This window comes from Erythrolamprus reginae, chromosome 12 (genome assembly GCF_031021105.1).
Source record: "Erythrolamprus reginae isolate rEryReg1 chromosome 12, rEryReg1.hap1, whole genome shotgun sequence".
Lineage (NCBI taxonomy): Eukaryota > Metazoa > Chordata > Lepidosauria > Squamata > Dipsadidae > Erythrolamprus > Erythrolamprus reginae.
In genome coordinates, this window is record NC_091961.1 from 4,009,209 (window position 1) to 4,029,720 (window position 20,512).

Below are 20,512 nucleotides of genomic sequence, written 5' to 3' on the forward strand. Positions count from 1 at the left end.
TCGTCCCCTGTCCAATTGTCTTTCCTTTCTCTCACTTATCATGTATATTCTCTTTCTTTCATATATCCTCTCCTCTGTTCTGTCTGGGTTTTCCCAGACCTCCACACCCACTGAAAAAACAGCCAGACACTCTGGTAAAATCCAAAAGTATTTTATAGCAGGAAAAAATAAGCACAAAGGAAAACCTGTCTTCACAGCAGACAGGTTACAATACGTTACAACAGGGTCCTGATGTCCAGTCAATTTCACAAGCTTCTTGCTGGCACACCCCCCCAAGGTTTCAATAGTCCAAGGCACAAACCAGGATTGTAGCCACCAAAGTTCACAGACAGGTCTCACGAATCTCCAAGATAAAACTCCACAAGCCAGGAAGGGTGGGGCCGCCTTTTATCCTTTCCCAAGCACCACACCCAAACCCAGCTGTGACCTCTAATGCTGGAAATACCTAGCCAATTGAGTTCGTCTCTGATTAGCTCTCCTTTGTCGCATATCTATGATGTCATGAGCATCTTCCCCCAGGGAATCCAGGCTGCTTGCTGGGGAGAGCTCCCCCTGGTGGAACTCTGGCTGTCCTTCTTCTTCAGCCTGGGATTCCGCTTCCTCGTCAGTCTGCACCTCCTGGTCCTCAGCCTCTCCCTCTGAGCTGGAAGCCGACAGCAAATCAGCCATTCCCGGAGGGGTCCCAGGCTGAACCACAACATCCTCTAAGTTCACTTTCACCCTTATATATATTACTACATGTCTATTTTTCTTCCTATGTATTTGTGTATTGGACAAATGAATAAATAAATAAATAAATAAATAAATAAAAATATAGAATGCAACAATTGGTTGTCTGGATTCCTGTGTTTTATAAATTAAACCACCAGGTGGCAGCAGAGGGCTACCTGTCTTCATAATTTCATAAGTCTTCTGCTGGGAGGCAGCATTTTAACCCCCCCCCTCCCAAAAGAAATTTAATAATAAGAAAACAAACCAACAGATGACAAATGGATAAACTTCTTTGGACAGCTGAAAAGACTGACTCGGTGAAAAAAAAAAATCCCGAGTGTTTTCGAAAGCCGCTTGCTTGACCTTAAAAGAGATTAAAGTTATTCAGATGGCTACAGAGTGATAGCAAAAGATTACTATCGGGTTTTTTGCAGAGGCATCGAAGTGGATCCGTATTTACTTCTCCAAATTGCCGGAGTAGCACTGGCCCGTGACAAGTGACAGCACACAGATAAATCCGGAGAGAGATTGTATTTCCCCCCCATCTCATAAATCACAATCCTTTGCTGCCTCTCATTTTTAATCAGAGATGCCTTGTTCGCTTTCTTTTTATGACTGTCAATTTCTACGTCTGTTAAAACCTGTTCAAGTTAATCCCCACTTGTCTGGGTGGCTGAATGGACTTTGGTGTCAGCTGAAGGCAGGCTAACCTAACCTGCGCCATTGGCATTCATACCTCCTCCTCCTCCTTCTCCCTCCTCTTCCTCTTCTTCTTCTCCTTCCTCCTCCTCCTCATCTTCTTCCTCTTCTTTTTATTTATTTATTTATTATTTAGATTTGTATGCCGCCCCTCTCCTCGGACTCGGGGCGGCTCACAACAAGACACAACAAATGCAAATAAATTTAAATATTTAAAAAAGTTTAAAAATAACCCCAATATACTAACAAGCACACACACAAACATACCATGCATAAATTGTACATGCCCGGGGGAGGTGTTTCAGTTCCCCCATGCCTGACGGCAAAGGTGGGTTTTAAGGAGTTTACGGAAGGCAGGGAGAGTAGGGGCAGTTCTAATCTCTGGGGGGAGTTGGTTCCAGAGAGTCGGGGCCGCCACAGAGAAGGCTCTTCCCCTGGGGCCCGCCAACCGACATTGTTCTTCCTCCTCCTCTTCTTCTTCTTCCCTGTCCTCTTCCTCTTCCCCTTCCCCTCCTCTTTCTCCTCCTCTTCCTCCTCCTCCTCTTCTTCTTCTTCTTCCTCCTCCTCCTCCTTCTTCCGCCATTTCTGTCATCGGAGGTTGGCGATCAATGTCTAGAGGTATTTCAGAAAAAGAGACCTCTACTCCTCTGTCCACAACAGAATACCTTATACCCCCGGACTTGAAATTTTGGGCCTACATAATTTAGAACTACGCCACCTTCGATCTGACCTAAGGTAGCACACAAAATTTACTCTTGCAATGTCCTATCTGTCAACGACTACCGCAACAATACATGAGCTCACAATAGATACAAGATTAATGTCAACCACTCCAAACTTGATTGCAAAAAATATGGCTTCAGCAACAGAGTGGTCCGTGCCTGGAATGTATTACCTGACTCCGTAGTTTCTTCCCCAAACCCTGAAAACTTTTACCTTAAACTGTCTACTGTTGACCTCACCCCATTCCTAAGAAGTCTGTAAGGGGCGTGCATAAGCGTGCATAGTGTGCCTACTGTCCCTGTCCTAATGTACCCATGTATTTCTGTTTTGTTCTGTTCTGTTCTACCCTGTTCTGTTCTACCCTACCCTACCCTACCCTACCCTATTCTATTCTATTCTTTGCAAAATTTCTTGTACTCAAACCGTGCTTGTACTTCTTATAGATTTACCATCATGTTTATACTTTGTTTATACTTTCAGTTTAGTTCCGGGGTGGCGCAGCAGGTAGAGTGCTGTACTGTAGCCACTGAAGCTGACTGTAGATCTGTAGGTCAGCGGTTCAAATCTCATCACCAGCTCAAGGCTGACTCAGCCTTCTTCCATCCTTCCGAGGTGGGTCAAATGAGGACCCGGATTGTGGGGGCAATAGGGTGGCTCTGCTAAAAAGTGCTATTGCTAACACGTTGTAAGTCGCCCTGAGTCTAAGGAGAAGGGCGGCATTAAAAAAAAAATTGATTAAATAAATAAATAAACTGAAGAAACAAAACATCTTCAAAGACAAAAACAAATCCCGTTGCCTTTTGAAAAAGCACCTTTGGGTTGTCCTAGTTGATGGGTTGGTTGGTTATTTGTTTTATTTCCTGCTGTTGTTTTGTCTAACCAGAGCCTGGGAAAAGGAGGAGGTCTTAATTTTTGACAATATCCAAATAAGGATTGGCCTGCAATCCTTCAAAAAACCCCCAAACAACTGCTGTTGTTTTCCTCCGTCCCCTTTAATAGATGCCATTCAACAATTCAATCAATACTGAAATGCTTCCAGCATTCATACGAAGCTGAGATTTGAAGAAGCAAGCGGTCCCGAGAAATTATGGGTTGCAGGCAATAAGAATAAACTCCTGGCGTCTATTTACCAGGACTCATTTATCTTGCATTTGTCATTTTAAAGACAACTGGGTGGAATAGATTAGAATAAAACTTTATTGTCGCTTTAAATGCACGCTAATCAGCATATATTAGAATGAAATTTCACTGCCTTCAGCTCTCAAAAGATAACCATTATGCATAGACCCACATACACACAAACATATGACGCAGGGAACCATCCGAACGGTCTAATTCAGATTAATACTTAAAGATGGCTAAAAAAAACATAAACAGAATACAGTGGTACCTCTTCTTAAGAATGCCTCTACTTAAGAACTTTTCTAGATAAGAACCGGGTGTTCAAGATTTTTTTTGCCTCTTCTTAAGAACCATTTTCCACTTAAGAACCCGAGCCCGGAAAAATTTCCCAGGAAATTTGAGAGTGACATGAAGGCCCGGCCAGTTTCCTGCCATTCCCCCTTTAATCCCGGCCATCTCGGGCTTTTCTGGGCTGCCAGAGGAGCCTTTCAGTGGTGCTTAAGGAGGCTTTGGCAGTTCAGGTAGGGAGAAGCCTCCCTGGGGCCTCTCTAAGAATCTCCTGGGAGGAAATGGGGCCAGAAAATCCGGGGAGAAGCCTCCGTGGGGCCTCTCTAAGAATCTCCTGGGAGAAAGAGGGCCGGAAAAGCCGGGGAGAAGCCTCCGTGGGGCCTCTCTAAGAATCTCCTGGGAGGAAACGGGAGCGGAAAAGCCAGAGAGAAGCCTCCGTGGGGCCTCTCTAAGAATCTCCTGGGAGGAAAGAGGGCCGGAAAAGCCGGGGAGAAGCCTCCGTGCGGCCTCTCTAAGAATCTCCTGGGAGAAAGAGGGCCGGAAAAGCCGGGGAGAAGCCTCCGTGGGGCCTCTCTAAGAATCTCCTGGGAGAAAGAGGGCCGGAAAAGCCGGGGAGAAGCCTCTGTGGGGCCTCTCTAGGAATCTCCTGGGAGGAAACAGGGCCTCCACCCTCCCTGTGGTTTCCCCAATCGCACGCATTATGTGCTTTCACATTGATTCCTATGGGAAAAATTGCTTCTTCTTACAAACTTTTCTACTTAAGAACCTGGTCACGGAACGAATTAAGTTCGCAAGTAGAGGCACCACTGTATGTTTAAAAATAAAAAAAAAACATTACACACACACACGGAAACATACACAAAAGGTTGCATCATTTGGCATTGCTTCAGTGGCACCCAAAACAGCTGCTACCTGATACTAGTTTTCAACTCCCAGTTCCAGATCGAAATGCTGGTTTAATGGCAGGTACCATCCAAGGCTGAAACCACAGCTGTGAACAGATGCCACATGTACCTTCTGCAAGTTTTCAAATACCGGGCTCCTTTAAAAAAGCAAACAAACTACGGGTTACTCACCAATCTTCCCACGCAACCCTCCTCCTTCCAACTTCCATCCCACCCTGAATTAAAGCCCTGGTGATGGTATAATTATAATGTTTCCCTGCGAAATGAGGGTTTTGGGGAGGTCTGGTCCTTTTGCAAAGGCGCTGTTGGTTTTTTTTAAAAAGGAATTGATGCCACCAGGTGAGAACCGGAAGTGGATAAAAGCTTTGCTGAAATTAAATACCACAGACAGAATAAAAGGGGGGGATTACAACAAGATGCAGACCGAGTCCAGGTTTTGCTTCACCAGCCTTTCTGGATCCTGTGTGTATAATTGTGTAATTTAAATGTATAAATGTATAATTTCCACTCTTGTTATTTCCCAGCTCCAGAGGAATTCGTCATTGTTGTCCTGCTATTGGCCCTGCACTCAAACAAACTAAATTACTTGGCGACCTCTCAATCTTGGTGATGGCAAACCTTTTTTTTCATTGGGTGTGAAAAAAATGTGAGCGTGCGCTATTGCACATGCGCGAGTGCCCACACCCATAATTCAATGCCTGGGGAGGGTGAAAACAGCTTCACCCGCCCCCTGGAGGCCCTCTGGAGGACAGAAACGGCTTTTTCCCCAACTTCTGGTGGGCCCAGCAGAAACATAGAAGACTGACGGCAGAAAAAGACCTCATGGTCCATCTAGTCTGCCCTTATACTATTTCCTGTATTTTATCTTACAATGGATCTATGTTTATCCCAGGCATGTTTAAATTCAGTTCCTGTGGATTTACCAACCATATCTGCTGGAGGTTTGTTCCAAGGATCTACTACTCTTTCAGTGAAACAATATTTTCTCACGTTGCTTTTGATCTTTCCCCCAACTAACTTCAGATTGTGCCCCCTTGTTCTTGTGTTCACTTTCCTATTAAAAACACTTCCCCCCTGAACCTTATTTAACCCTTCAACATATTTAAATGTTTCGATCATGTCCCCCCTTTTCCTTCTGTCCTCCAGACTATACAGATTGACTTCATTAAGTCTTTCCTGATATGTTTTATGCTGAAGACCTTCCACCATTCTTGTAGCCCGTCTTTGGACCCGTTCAATTTTGTCAATATCTTTTTGTAGGTGAGGTCTCCAGAACTGAACACAGTATTATTCCAAATGTGGTCTCACCAGCGCTCTATATAGTGGGCCCAGTAGGCTTGTGTTTCACCCTACCCAAGCTCCAAAGTCTTACTGGAGCCGAAGGAGGGTAAAAGTGCCCTCCTCCATTCCCCTGGAGGCTCTCTGGAAGCCAAAAACGCCCTCCCAGAGCCTTTGTGCGAGCCAAAAGTCTGCCGGCTGGCACACACATGCACATTGGAGCTGAGCTAGGGCAACGGCTCGCATGCCAGCAGATATGGCTCCGCGTGCCACCTGTGGCACCCATGCCATAGGTTCGCCATCACTGTACTAGGGGGTCACCATCAGTGAAATGGTGGATACTACTACTTGATCTGTTGTGTTTGATGTTGGATGGCTCAGATGGGAAATTGTGGTGGGTTGAGCATGTTCTTTCGGATTGTTATGTATATTAAGATTGGTCTTTGAATTTTGTTGCATGGGTATACTGTGTAGATACATACAATGACAATATATATTTTTATAGCATTAAAAAATTGGGCCGCTATTTTTATTCAGAGGTGGTAGCATTGTAGCATTGTATTCTATAACTTCCTGAAATTGATTTATTGTAAAACAATTCGATGTTGTTATAATTTTTATTGTACTGTGATTGGAGAGAAAAAAATAAAAACAAATTCTTTGCCAGACAATAAAGTATTTATTATTAATTCTGGGAGCTGTCTAGGAATACGGGGGTGCTGAATAGCAACCTCTGCAGGACAAGAACAATCCTCCCCAATTTTCCAGCCAAGGCACTGAAACTATATCGGAGCCAGTGCAAACTAAACAAATGCTCTTTTGTGCATTGTGATGAAAGGCAGGAAGGGAGGGAACCTACATTCCAATCCATCTTTTCTTAGGGCAGGTCTAACCTTCTCCACACATGTCCCAAAGCGAAGAAACAGCTGAGAAGCAATCTGGCTTGTCTTCCACTTCTGCTCATTTTGAAAGGCTGAGAACAAAGGTCCAGAAAAATCCCTGTTTCCATCACACCGTTAGCTCCTGCAACAGTAAATAGCCTCTTCCCTCGGATACTTCTCCCTGCAATAAATAGATAGATAGATAGATAGATAGATAGATAGATAAATAGATAAATAGATAAATAGATAAATAGATAGATAGATAGATAAATAAATAGATAAATAGATAGATAAATAGATAAATAGATAAATAGATAAATAGATAAATAGATAAATAGATAAATAGATAAAATTAAAATTAAATTAAAATAAAATAAAATAAAATAAATTAAACTAAACTAAACTAAAGTAAACTAATAAAAAACTAAAATAAAATAAAAAGAAATAAAAAAAAACAAAACAAAATAAAAATGAAATAAAATAAGGGGGGTGGAGAAAAAGAGAAGGAATCCAACAGTAAAGTGCCCATGCTACTTTCACCAATTAAGGGGAAATCCTACCTCTGAGAATTATTGGAGATTTTCTCCTTTGGGAGGATAAATGTCAGAAAGTCACCTACCCTGTTTCTCCGGCCATAAATTTAGCGGAGAATGTTTGAAAGAAGATTTTGAATGTTTGAAAGAAGGCATTGAAGGAAAGCTTGAAACTGATCTGTCAGTCAAATCTGACCTGTCAATCTAGGTAATGAGCCCAAGCAATCAGAGCCAGTAAAAATAAAATCCCTCTCAAGTGGGCTTTTAAATAGAAGGAGAACATCTTCCTCTCCTCTCCTCTCCTCTCCTCTCCTCTCCTCTCCTCTCCTTTCCTTCTTCATCATTTCTTTTCTTTCCCTTCCCTTCTTCCCTCCCCTTCTCTTTCCTCTCCTCCCTTCCCTTCTTCCCCTCTCCTATCCTTCCTTTCCTTCTTTCCTTTCCTTTCTCCCTTCCTTTCTTCATCATTTCCTTCCCTTCCCCTTCTCTCTTTCTCTTCCCTTCTCTTTCCTCTCCTCTCCTTTCCTTCTTTCTCTTCCCTTCCCTCCTTCCTTCCCTGCAGTGATGAAAACATCACCCTACTTTCTTGACAGAAGCCCATATACGTGTCCCATGCGTCAATGAGTGAAGCTATCACGGCCATTGCCTGCCAGGGGCAAACAAGCAGATCTACATGTGTAGAATTCAAAGAATTGTGTTGCCTTCTGCCTTTAATGCAGGCATTCCCCCAGACTGCCTGATTTATGGAGCTGAGAGGCAGACGGGGTCAGGCTTGGGTGCCTTGTGGCTGCACAACAATTCGAGGCAAATTTCCTGCTTGAATCCTCCTTCCTGCCTGTCTAGACATCTTGTTTTCTTCACCCTCTTGCCTCTCACTGGGGGGTCATCTCTACCCTTATCAAACGAGGTGTGAAAATGATTGGCACTTCATTTCCTCCTAGGTAGACCAGAGACCATGCTCACCAAAAATACACCACCCTAATATTTTACTTATTTATTTATCTTATTTTTTATAGTATATTTATTTGTTTTGTCACGTAAGTATTGGCGGTATACAAAGATATAATATTTATATACATGATATTAGTAAGAGAGAAACATTAGGACAGGGGACGGAAGGCACGCTGGTGCCCTTACTGACCTCTTAGGAATCGGGAGAGGTCAACAGTGGAGAGTCTAAGGGTAAAGTTTGGGGGGGGGGTTAGGTGGTGATACTACAGAGTCAGACAGTGAGTTCCAGACATCAACTACTTGGTTACTAAAGTCGTATTTCCTGCAGTCGAGTTTGGAGCGGTTTATTTTAAGTTTGTATCTGTTCTGTGCTCGTGTATTGTTATGGTTGAAGCTGAAGTAGTCGTTGACAGGAAGGACATTGTAGAAGATGATTTTATGGGCTATGCTTAGGTCATGTTTAAGACGACGTAGCTCAAAGCTTTCTGAACCTAGGATTGTAAGTCTGGTTGCGTACGGTATTCTGTTGCGAGTGGAGGAGTGGAGGGCTCTTCTCATAAAGTATCTGTGGACATTTTCTAGAGTGTTTATGTCCGAAATGTGGTGCGGGTTCCAGACAGATGAGCTGCATTCAAGGATTGGTCTGGCGAAAGTTTTGTATGCTCTGGTTAGTGGTGTGAGATTACTGGAGGAGAAGCTATGTAGGATTAGGTGAACAACTCTTGAAGCCTTTTTGGCGATGTTGTTGCAATGGGCTTTGGCACTTAGGTCATTCGATATGAGTATTCCAAGGTCTTTTATGGAGTGAGGGTTGTCTGTAATAATAATTGTTCTGTCTGGGTGCCCCCAGACTTCAACACCAACTGGAAAAAGCAGCCAGACACGCTGGTAAAAGCAAAAGCACTTTATAGTTTGAAAAATAAACACAGAGAAAAACCTGTTCTTCCCAACAGGCAGGCTATGAGACTTCACAGCAGAGTCCTGATGGCCAGACAATACAGCAGACTTCTTGCTGGCACACCCACCACTGTAGAGAATAAGACCCACACCTTTTCCCCCCAAGGTTTCAGTATTCAAAGTCACAAACCAGAATTCCAAGACGCCAAAGATCACAGCCAGGTCCCAGGACTCCCAAAGATAATACTCCACAAGCCAGGAAGGGTGGGTCTGCCTTTTCAGCCTTTCCAGAGAGCACCACACCCAAACCCAGCTGTTGCCTCTTTAGTGCTGAAAGTACCTGGCTAATTGTCCCCTTCGTTGTGTTGCTCTTCTCTGCCGGAGATCGATTATTGCTTGTGCATTTTCATCTAAGGAATCCAGGCTGCTTGCTGGGGAGAGCTCCCTCTCGGGGGACTCTGGCTGTCCTCCCTCTCCCTCAGCCTGAGATTCCTCCTCCCCGTCTGCCTGAACCTCCTGTTCCTCATCCTCCCCCTCTGAGCAGGAAGCCGGCAGAGGATCAGCCGTTCCCTGAGGGGCCTCAGACGGAATCACAACAAATAATAATTAATAATAATTTATTAGACTTGTATGCCGCTCTTCTCCGAAGACTCGGAGCAGAGTAAGGTCTTGTTTATCCAGCTTGTATTTGGTGTTCTGACTCTTTTTGCCAATGTTTATTTATTTATTTATTTATTTATTCATTTGTCCAATACACAAATACATAGGAAGAAAAATAGACATGTAGTAATATATGTAAGGGTAAAGTGAACTTAGAGGAGAGGATATATGAAAGGAAGAAAATATATGTGATATATGAGATAAAGGAAAGACAATTGGACAGGGGACGATAGGCACACCAGTGCACTTATGGACGCCCCTTACCGGCCTCTTAGGAACCTGGAGAGGTCAATCGTGGAGAGTCTAAGGGAGAAATGTTGGGGGTTAGGGGTTGACACAATTGAGTCCGGCAATGAGTTCCACGCTTCGATAACTCGATTGTTGAAATCATATTTTTTATAGTCAAGTTTGGAGCGGTTCGTATTAAGTTTGAATCTGTTGCGTGCTCTTGTGTTGTTGCGGTTGAAGCTGAAGTAGTCATTGACCAGTAGGACGTTGCAGCATATGATCTTGTGGGCAATACTCAAATCGTGTTTTAGGCACCATAGTTCTAGGCTTTCTAGGCCCAGGATTGTTAGTCTATTTTCGTAGGATATTCTGTTTCAAGTGGAGGAGTGAAGGGCTCTTCTGGTGAAATATCTTTGGACATTTTCAAGGGTGTTGATGTCCGAGATGTGGTATGGGTTACAGACAGATGAGCAGTAGTCTAGGATGGGTCTGGCAAAAGTTTTGTAGGCTCTTGTGAGTAGTGTGAGATTGCCTGAGCAGAAGCTGCGTAGGATCAGGTTAACAACTCTAGAAGCTTTTTTGGCGATATTGTTGCAGTGGGCTTTAGCACTTAGGTCATTTCGATATTAGTATTCCAAGGTCTTTTACTGAGTGTGGGTTGGCAGTGAGAGATTGTTTATTCAGTTCGTATGTGCGGTTTGGATTCTTTTTGCCGATGTGGAGGGTAGAGCATTTGTTGGTTGATATTTGAAGTTGCCAGCCGTTAGGCCAGTCTGAGACAAAGTCCAGGTCTTTTTGGAGAGTGAGTGTGTTGTCAGTGGTGTTGAAAAGTTTCACATTGTCGGCAAAAAGAACACAGTTGCTTTCGATATGGTCACAGAGGTCATTGATTTAGAGAATGAAGAGAGTAGGACCAAGCACGCTTCCCTGGGGAAGTATGTAGGACAGGGCATTTCTTGATTGAGATTTTTCTAGACAAACTTCCTTCTGGAATAATTATTTCTGAGCCAGTTCATTTCTTTGCTGTTTTCTTATTTTTCCCGAAAGCGGTGAAGGCATTTTCTTTTTCCCCCAATGGCTTTTATAATCAGGACACCAACCACTGAGATGACATTTATGGGCTGTGAGTTACAGCACAGCGGATAGGAACAGCGTATCTGCGTTTGTTCTCTTGTTGCTCTGGGTTCTGATTTTAATTGTATTTTATTTCTGGCTTTATTGTACTTTAATTGTGTTATTTATTACCCAGGCTGCTCGGGGAGGAAGCAGTTTGACTACCAAATGAGATAGAAATCGAAGATAGCAATAATACTAATACCTAATACATAAAGGCAAATTGATAAATATTCCTTGGAGAAGGGAAATTTCCAAAGTATCAACGCTGACATTTTATTTATTTCTTTGTGGAAGATTGGAAGCATTTAGGGACCAACAGCTTTTTAGAACATGTATTGAAGAATTTATTTTATTTTTTTTATTAAAAATAAGCTTTATTTATAACACACAAAACGAAACACAAAAACATTTAAAACATTGGAAATTATGTGACGTGCTTGCAGTACAACTCTAATAGTGTTTATTTTCTATTACATAATTTATATTTACATAATATACATCAGTTCTAAACAATGATCTTATTCAGGTATCTCTTTTTCCCCTCTTTATTTAGACCGATCCTCTGACATTAACTCTCCAATTTTCTAACAATTTTTTTCGGCCAAGAATTTTTTATTTTTCACTCCAATCTCATATGCGAAATAAACATCCCATCAATCTTGAAATACATTACGACAATTATTTCTTTTAACTTTGGTATTCATAATCCATCCAATGCTGCCTCCCATACAATTGACATTTGGAGAAGAATAGTTACTCAAATTTCCTATATGTATTTTAAAAGCTATTAATTAATACGATTTTTAAATTGCTTCTTTTCTAATCAGGTCTAATCATTTAGGCCACAGTGCTTCAATCTTCTCCACATATCCTTAACAACAATTCCATGTATAGTTATTACCATTACTTTTATAATAATTGCCCTTAAAAAAGAAACAAAAAATCCCAATCGTATCAACTAAATCCTGAATTTTATCTAACTATTACATGGATCAAGAGTACAGTGATACCTCGTCTTACAAACGCCTCATCATACAAACTTTTCGAGATACAAACCCGGGGTTTAAGATTTTTTTGCCTCTTCATACAAACTATTTTCACCTTACAAACCTATTCTATTCTATTCTGAGATGCCCCGCCTCCGTACTTCCATTGCCAGCAAAGCGCCCGTTTTTGCGCTGCTGGGATTCCCCTGAGGCTCCCCTCCATGGGAAACCCCACCTCCGGACTTCCGTGTTTTTGTGATGCTGCAGAGGAATCCCAGCAGGGGAATCCCAGCAGCGCAAAAACGGGTGCTTCGCTGGCAATGGAAGTCTGGCGGTGGGGTTTCCCAGCGAGGGGAGCCTCAGTGAAATCACAGCATCGCAAAAACACAGAGGTCTGGAGGTGGGTTTCGAGGACTTCGGTGTTTTTGCGATGCTGCAATTTCACTGATGCTCCCTTCGCTGGGAAACCCCACCTCTGGACTTCCATTGCCAGCGAAGCACCCATTTTTGCGCTGATGGGATTCCCCTGCTGGGATTCCCCTGCAGCAACACAGAAGTCTGGAGGTGGGGTTTCCCATGGAGGGGAGCCTCAGGGGAATCCCAGTAGCGCAAAAATGGGTGCTTTGGCTGGCAAAAGAGGTGAATTTTGGGCTTGCACGCATTAATCGCTTTTCCATTGATTCTTATGGGAAACATTGTTTCGTCTTACAAACATTTCACTTTAAGAACCTCATCCCGGAACCAATTAAGTTTGTAAGACAAGGTATCACTGTATATTAATTCAAGGCGGGAAAAAGGAAGGTCCAAATAATTTGTCACATTTATTGACTCCCTCTCTTTGCTTTTTCCTTTTTTCCATCCAGTCATAGAACCTGTCCCAACAGTTAAAGTAGTCTAGAAGTTATTTTAGAACTTTATTTTAGAATTTTATAGATGAATCTAGTGAACTCTGGACAGAAAGTCCTATTACTACTAGGCAGGAATAGAAGCCAAAATGCCATTTACATTGGATTTATGTTGCTTTTTTAAAAAGGGGAAGAGTTCTACTTATTTCACTGTTCCAGCTTCAAGATATTGAATTATTTACCTTGGGAATCTCATATTGAGCAGCTTCTTGGAACAGAAAGATGACAGAGTTGGAAGGGACCTTGGAGGTCTTCTAGTCCAACCCCCTGTTTAAGCAGGAAATGCTATACCACTTCATAGAAACATAGAAACATAGAAGTCTGATGGCAGAAAAAGACCTCCTGGTCCATCTAGTCTGCCCTTATACTATTTTCTGTATTTTATCTTAGGATGGATATATGTTTATCCCAGGCATGTTTAAATTCAGTTACTGTGGATTTACCAACCACGTCTGCTGGAAGTTTGTTCCAAGGATCCACTACTCTTTCAGTAAAATAATATTTTCTCATGTTGCTTTTGATCTTTCCCCCAACTAACTTCAGATTGTGTCCCCTTGTTCTTGTGTTCACTTTCCTATTAAAAACACTTCCCTCCTGGACCTTATTTAACCCTTTAATATATTTAAATGTTTCGATCATGTCCCCCCTTTTCCTTCTGTCCTCCAGACTAGACAGATTGAGTTCATTAAGTCTTTCCTCATACGTTTTATGCTTAAGACCTTCCACCATTCTTGTAGCCCGTCTTTGGACCCGTTCAATTTTGTCAATATCTTTTTGTAGGTGAGGTCTCCAGCACTCAGCACAGTATTCCAAATGTGGTCTCACCAGCATTCTATATAGCGGGATCATAATCTCCCTCTTCCTGCTTGTTATACCTCTAGCTATGCAGCCAAGCATCCTACTTGCTTTCCCTACCACCTGACTGCACTGTTCACCCATTTTGAGACTGTCAGAAATCACTACCCCTAAATCCTTTCCTTCTGAAGTATTTGCTAACACAGAACTGCCAATACAATACTCAGATTGAGGATTCCTTTTCCCCAAGTGCATTATTTTACATTTGGAAACATTAAACTGCAGTTTCCATTGCTTTGACCATTTATCTAGTAAAGCTAAATCATTTACCATATTACAGACGCTTCCAGGAATATCAACCCTATTGCACACTTTAGAGTCATCGGCAAATAGGCAAACCTTCCCTACCAAACCTTCCCCTATGTCACTCACAAACATATTAAAAAGAATAGGACCCAGAACAGACCCTTGTGGCACACCGCTTGTAACCTGTGTTAAGGCCTCCACAACTTCTGAAGGCGTGTTCTTTTCCCTTTCCTTCCTTTAAAAAAAAATGTTTCTATGAAATACTCAAATGAAGTTCCGAGGTTGTAGGAGCTTCATCATTGGAGACTTTCAAGAAAAGCCTAGGCTGCCAGGTGTAGGTGTCACCTACTTGGGTGGGGGTTAGACTATATGACCTACAAGGTCCCTACCAACTCTATTAACCTGTTAATCTGTTTATCTTTCTCTTTACTATATAGCTGGCATTCCAACAACGTATGTACTATGTCCTCAATCGCAGATGGTAAATATAACCAAGAACCTATTAAACCCAAGGAATTCTCCTGTGCCTGTTTTTCTAAGGTGTGGATTCTACAAACAGTCGTACTCCCAACTAATCCAACTCTTAGTAGGTAGACTGCCCAGCCCTTAGCAACCCTCCTCAAAAGATAAGCACTCTGAAAGCATCTAAACAATTGTTAAATGCTCTACTCAAGCTATATGGCTGTGCTACATTCCACCTGAAGAGGTTATTCAACCAATTGATAACATTTAGCTCATATTGGATTATTTACTTATTTTATTTATTAATTGGATTTATATGCCATTTATATGGATTCGGTTCAGGGTTTTGTTCCACCAGTGAAGCGCTGCTACTGGTGCGCTTCCCACGGAGTTCCATGCCCCCAGCGCATACCTGTGTGTGCCCGAAGGAGATTTTACTTCTGCGCATGAGCAGGAAACAAAATCTTGTGAGGGGACGCATGCACAAGTGAGATTTTGGCTTTTTTTTTTGCTTCTGTCCATGCGCAGAAACAAAATCTTGCTCAGGCGTTCACGCATAAGTCCCGAGAACATAGAAACATAGAAGACTGACAGCAGAAAAAGACCTCATGGTCCATCTAGTCTGCATTTATGCTATTTCCTGTATTTTATCTTAGGATGGATCTATGTTTATCCCAGGCATGTTTAAATTCAGTTCCTGTGGATTGACCAGCCACATCTGCTGGAAGTTTGTTCCAAGCATCTACTACTCTTTCAGCCAAATAATATATTCTCATGTTGCTTTTGATCTTTCCCCCAACTAATCTCAGATTGTGCCCCCTTGTTCTTGGGTTCACTTTCCTATTAAAAACACTTCCCTCCTGGACCTTATTTAACCCTTTAACATATTTAAATGTTTCGATCATGTCCCCCCTTTTCCTTCTGTCCTCCAGGTTAGACAGATTGAGTTCATTAAGTCTTTCCTGATATGTTTTATGCTTAAGACCTTCCACCATTCTTGTAGCCCGTCTTTGGACCCGTTCAATTTTGTCAATATCTTTTTGTAGGTAAGGTCTCCAGAACTGAACACAGTATTCCAAATGGGGTCTCACCAGTGCTTTATACAATGGGATCACAATCTCCCTCTTCCTGCTTGTTATATCTTTAGCTATGCAGCCAAGCATTCTACTTGCTTTTCCTACCACCTGACTGCACTATTCACCCATTTTGAGAAATCACTACCCCTAAATCCTTCTCTTCTGAGGTTTTTGCTAACACAGAACTGCCAATACAATACTCAGATTGAGGATTCCTTTTCCCCAAGTGCATTATTTTACATTTGGAAACATTAAACTGCAGTTTCCATTGCTTTGACCATTTATCTAGTAAAGCTAAATCATTTACCATATTACAGACGCCTCCAGGAATATCAACCCTATTGCACACTTTAGAGTCATCGGCAAATAGGCAAACCTTCCCTACCAAACTTTCCCCTATGTCACCCGATGACATCACCAGCAGGTCACTGTTGTGGTTGGCTCACAGCCAGGCTCTCTGGCCACCAACTTTGATCCTGATGAACCAGGGCTATCTGGGCATGGCCGTCCTGTGTGGCTGCTGGAGGAGTCAGAGAGCGAGCTAGAGGAAAAGTGAGAGTCTGGAGGTGAGGAGCCTACACAGGCTATAGATTCCCCAGTTGGGATGTACAGTCACCAACTGGGGCTTTGCCAAGGTCTGAGGACAAGGAGATTAGGGACCTGATCCTGAATGCTCGGGTGAGAAGGATGAGGGGCCGACAGGAGCCGTTGAGAAAGCTCAGAAAGAAGAAGTGAGCACAGTTGTGCTTAAATACTTCCCGAGAGTATTTAAGGGGAGGAGTTTAGAGGATGCTCTTTGCAAGAAGTCAACCTTCATGCCTCTGGAGGAGAAAAGCCCGTAAAAAGAGTGTTTTGCCTGACAAACCTGGATTCAGTGTTGGACATTTATAGGGTTAACCGTGTGAGTAGACTTCTGGCTGGGAAGCAAGTGTGTGTGCCGTTATCTTATCAATTTGGCCTCATGCCCGGATCTTGGCAAAGGAAGAGACATTGCTTTAATTTGGCTTTTGTAAAGTAACAAACGTTTAGTACAGGGGTAGGCAAAATTGGCTCTTCTATAACATGTGGACTTCAACTCCCAGTATTCCTGAGCTAGCCTGTTTGGCTCAGGAATTCTGGGAGTTGAAGTCCACATGTCTTGGCCTAGAGCAGGGGTAGACAAAGTTCTACGCAAAGTTCTACACTTCTACGCATTGAAGGGCTACCAAATTTTTTACTACCACACTGTGGGTGTGGTTTATGCAGGACGCCCTGCATTTTCTTTCAACATCTTTCAGAGAAAATTGGGTACTCTGGGTGGAGCTCCAGTTTTGCTACCCCACTGCGTTCCCCCCATCTGGGCAGAAGCCCACCCCTGCTTCTATGACATGTGAACTTCAACTCCCAGAATTCCTCAGCTAGCATGATTGGCTCAGGAATTCTGGGAGTTGAAGTCTACAACTCATAGAAGAACCAACTTTGCCTACTCCGGGTCTAGCAAAAAGGAATTTTGAAACCTATGTGTGTGTTTGAGCTTTCAGTTGGGGCTAATTATTGTCCGGCTGCCGGCCAAGACAGGACAGTCGCTACCGGTTCAGGCGATCTGGTCCGAATTGGGAGGAAACTCCCCCTCACTGATTGGGTTGTGTTGTGGTTCAGCCTGAGCCAGATCAAAGACCAGCTGCGTCTCTGCTGGCTCCATGCCCGGGGGCGTCTGAGAGCGGAGGGGGGAGTTCTTTGCAGCCAGACAGTGGAGACAGCAGTCAAGAAAGTGACAATGAAGCAAGGCCTGGGAGCCCTGGGGAAGGGCTATCTCAAGCAAGTAGCTTGGAGTCTCTGGAATCCCTGGATGACGAAGCACAAGCTATCATTAGTCTACGACAGAGAGGCATAGATCAAAGGAGAAAGCAACTGCGTAGATATTATCAGGGCTGAATGAGGAGCACCTGGGGGTTGGGTGTGGTCCTCATTAGCAGGGAAGGGTTTATAAGGCATGCGAACCCTTTCGGCAGCGTGGAGTTGGTGTTATCTGCATTGCCTCTCAGCGTTTTTGTTTCTGGCTCGTGGCCCAGCAGCCTTGAAGACTGGTGGGAGGTGTGTGTGTCTGTTAGCTCAACAGCCTCGTCTGGCATTAAGGATCCGGTGTTTCTGTATGAACAATTGCCTTCGTGTATCTATTTGGAGTTCCAGTGTTTTCCTGATGTGTAAGGACATTTTCTGTTGGCTTCTTTTCTCTTTACCGTTATAAAACTGCGTTTGGATTCAACCGGTGTGTCTGGCTTATCTTTTTGGGTTGGTCATAGCTTCCGGAGTGACCCAGACAGAACAGATTGCTTTATTTATTTATTTATTTATTTATTATTTATTTATTATTTAGATTTGTATGCCGCCCCTCTCCACAGACTCGGGGCGGTTCACAACAAAGTGAAACAATTTACAACAAATCTAAATTACAGTTTAAAAATATTTTAAAAACCCCATTTTCTAAACAAACATACATACAGACATACCATTCATAAATTGTATATGCCCGGGGGAGATGTCTCAGTTCCCCCATGCCTGACGACAAAGGTGGGTCTTAAGGAGCTTTACGAAAGACAAGGAGAGTAGGGGCAGTTCTAATCTCCGGGGGGGGGGGGGGTTGGTTCCAGAGGGTTGGGGCCGTCACAGAGAAGGCTCTTCCCCTGGGGCCCGCCAACCGACATTGTTTAGTTGACGGGACCTGGAGAAGGCCCACTCTGTGGGACCTAATCGGTCATTGGGATTCGTGCGGCAGCAGGCGGTCTCGGAGATATTCTGGTCCAGTGCCATGAAGGGCTTTAAAGGTCATAATCAACACTTTGAATTGTGACCGGAAATTGATCGGCAACCAATGCAGACTGCGGAGTTTTACGTTCTGGTCTTGAATTGCAATACATTACCTCTTCGTTGGAGGTTGCAAGGAATCTGACCCACACAACTGCTGGCGTAACCTCATCAGCGCTTATTTTACAATTCCAGATGTCGTATGATGTGCAGCTGAAAAGTCTCACTCGAAGGAAGTCGTGGCGGCAAGGGACCGGGCAGGCTGGGGCTCTTATTATCTTCTGCCTTCCTGCCACTTGCCGGCCTCCAATTATTTCTGGGTAGCCTGGAGCTTGGGAAGGGCACGGAAAGGTTCCCAAGTCATGAAAGCGACAGGAGCCGTAGGATTCTGGAGGTTTCTCGACAAATGTTCCAGCCGCACACCCTTCCTGTGGTCCGTGCCACACCTGGCTTTGTGTTGCCATCCTGTTCTGCTTGTGCACAAGCTACAACTGTGTGCAATACAGGAAGTGTCGGCAGCTGGCTGGAAATTTATTTTATTTATTTATTTATTTTGTCCAATACACAATTTATTTATTTTGTCCAATACACAATTTATTTATTTTGTCCAATACACAATGAGGGTTTTAGTGGGGGTATATATATATATGTGTGTGTGTATATATATATATATATATATATATATATATATATATATATATATATACACACACACACACACACACACACACACACACACACACACATATATGTATGTATGTATGTATATATATATATATATATACACATACACACACACACACACACATAGTAAAATACATGATGAAGGAGATACTCATAGTAAAATATATCTAAGAAAGAATAGAAAAGAAGATATAGTAATAGAACATATCAATGAAAGAATAGAAGAAGAGATATAGGAATAGAAGAAAGGTATAGGAGATATAGGAGAGCAATAGGACAGGGGACGGAAGGCACTCTAGTGCACTTGTACTCGCCCCTTACTGACCTCTTAGGAATCTGGATAGGTCAACCGTGGATAATCTAAGGGTAAAGTGTTGGGGGTTTGGGGATGACACTATGGAGTCAGGTAATGAGTTCCACGCTTCGACAACTCGGTTACCGAAGTCATATTTTTTACAGTCAAGTTTGGAGCGGTTAATATTAAGTTTAAATCTGTTGTGTGCTCTTGTGTTGTTGTGGTTGAAGCTGAAGTAGTCGCCGACAGGCAGGACGTTGCAGTATATGATCTTGTGGGCAAATGTTATATTTGGAGAGGGAATGGGCTTGTCCAGCCATGACCGGCCTTCGTGTTTACTTCACCTTAAGTTCTGTCTTATAATGTTTCATTATTCTGTTGTATAAGACTTCATCAAGCCTTTCCTTGTCTGTTTTCAGTAGTTTAGCCTGGGGCCTCGGAGGGAGAGAGGGAAGCAACGCTTGGGTCAGCTTCGGGCTTAACCGTTTGCGTCTAACGAGGACATCTCACTTGGTGGGGAATGGATCTTTTCAATGTGTGTGTGCATATATATATTTATAATGTTTTTATTTGTTTCCTAGTTTGATTTGATAGTTTATTTTCATTATGTGTTGTATCTTTTTATTTTTGATGAATGTTTTTATTTATTTTATTTTATTTATTTATTTGTCAAACAATGATAGGGTGGTAATTTGCACAAATAAAACATGAGATAAGTAATGATAAAAAGTAGCGATAGAAGACAATGGGACGGTAGGCACAATGGTGCGCTTATGCACGCCCCTTACAGACCTCTTAGAAAGGGGGAGAGGTCGATTGTAGATAGGCTAAGGTTAAAGGTTTTGGGGTTAGGAGTAGAAACCACAGAGTCAGGTAGACAAATTGGTCATCAAAGACAAATCCTTTGTGTGTCCTATCACACTTAGCTAATAAATAATTCTATTCCATTCCATTCCTTCTGCCCCACGAATCCCAGCGACCAGTTAGGTCCCACAGAGTGGGCCTTCTCCTTGAGTCCCGTCAACTAAACAATGTCGTTTGGCGGCACCCAGGGGAAGAGCCTTCTCTGTGGTGGCCCTGGCCCTCTGGAACCAACTCCCCCCAGAGATTAGACTAGCCCCCACCCTCCTTGCCCTTCGTAAGCTCCTTAAAACCCACCCCTGCCATCAGGCATGGGAGGGACTGAGATATTCTTTCCCCCTAGGCTTCTACAATTTATGCATGGTATGT

The 20,512-nt window shown here is 43.0% G+C and overlaps 1 long non-coding RNA gene across 1 annotated transcript in view; it reads right to left on the minus strand.

Moving 5' to 3' along the window:
- Nucleotides 1-6,600: 6,600 nt before the first annotated feature.
- The window catches only part of LOC139175049 (uncharacterized), a 150,299-nt gene continuing 136,387 nt past the window's right edge, over nt 6,601-20,512 (minus strand). Inside the window, exon 3 of the long non-coding RNA XR_011560463.1 lies at nt 6,601-6,788. This is a non-coding gene — a long non-coding RNA (uncharacterized lncRNA). The remainder of the gene's footprint in view (nt 6,789-20,512) is intronic.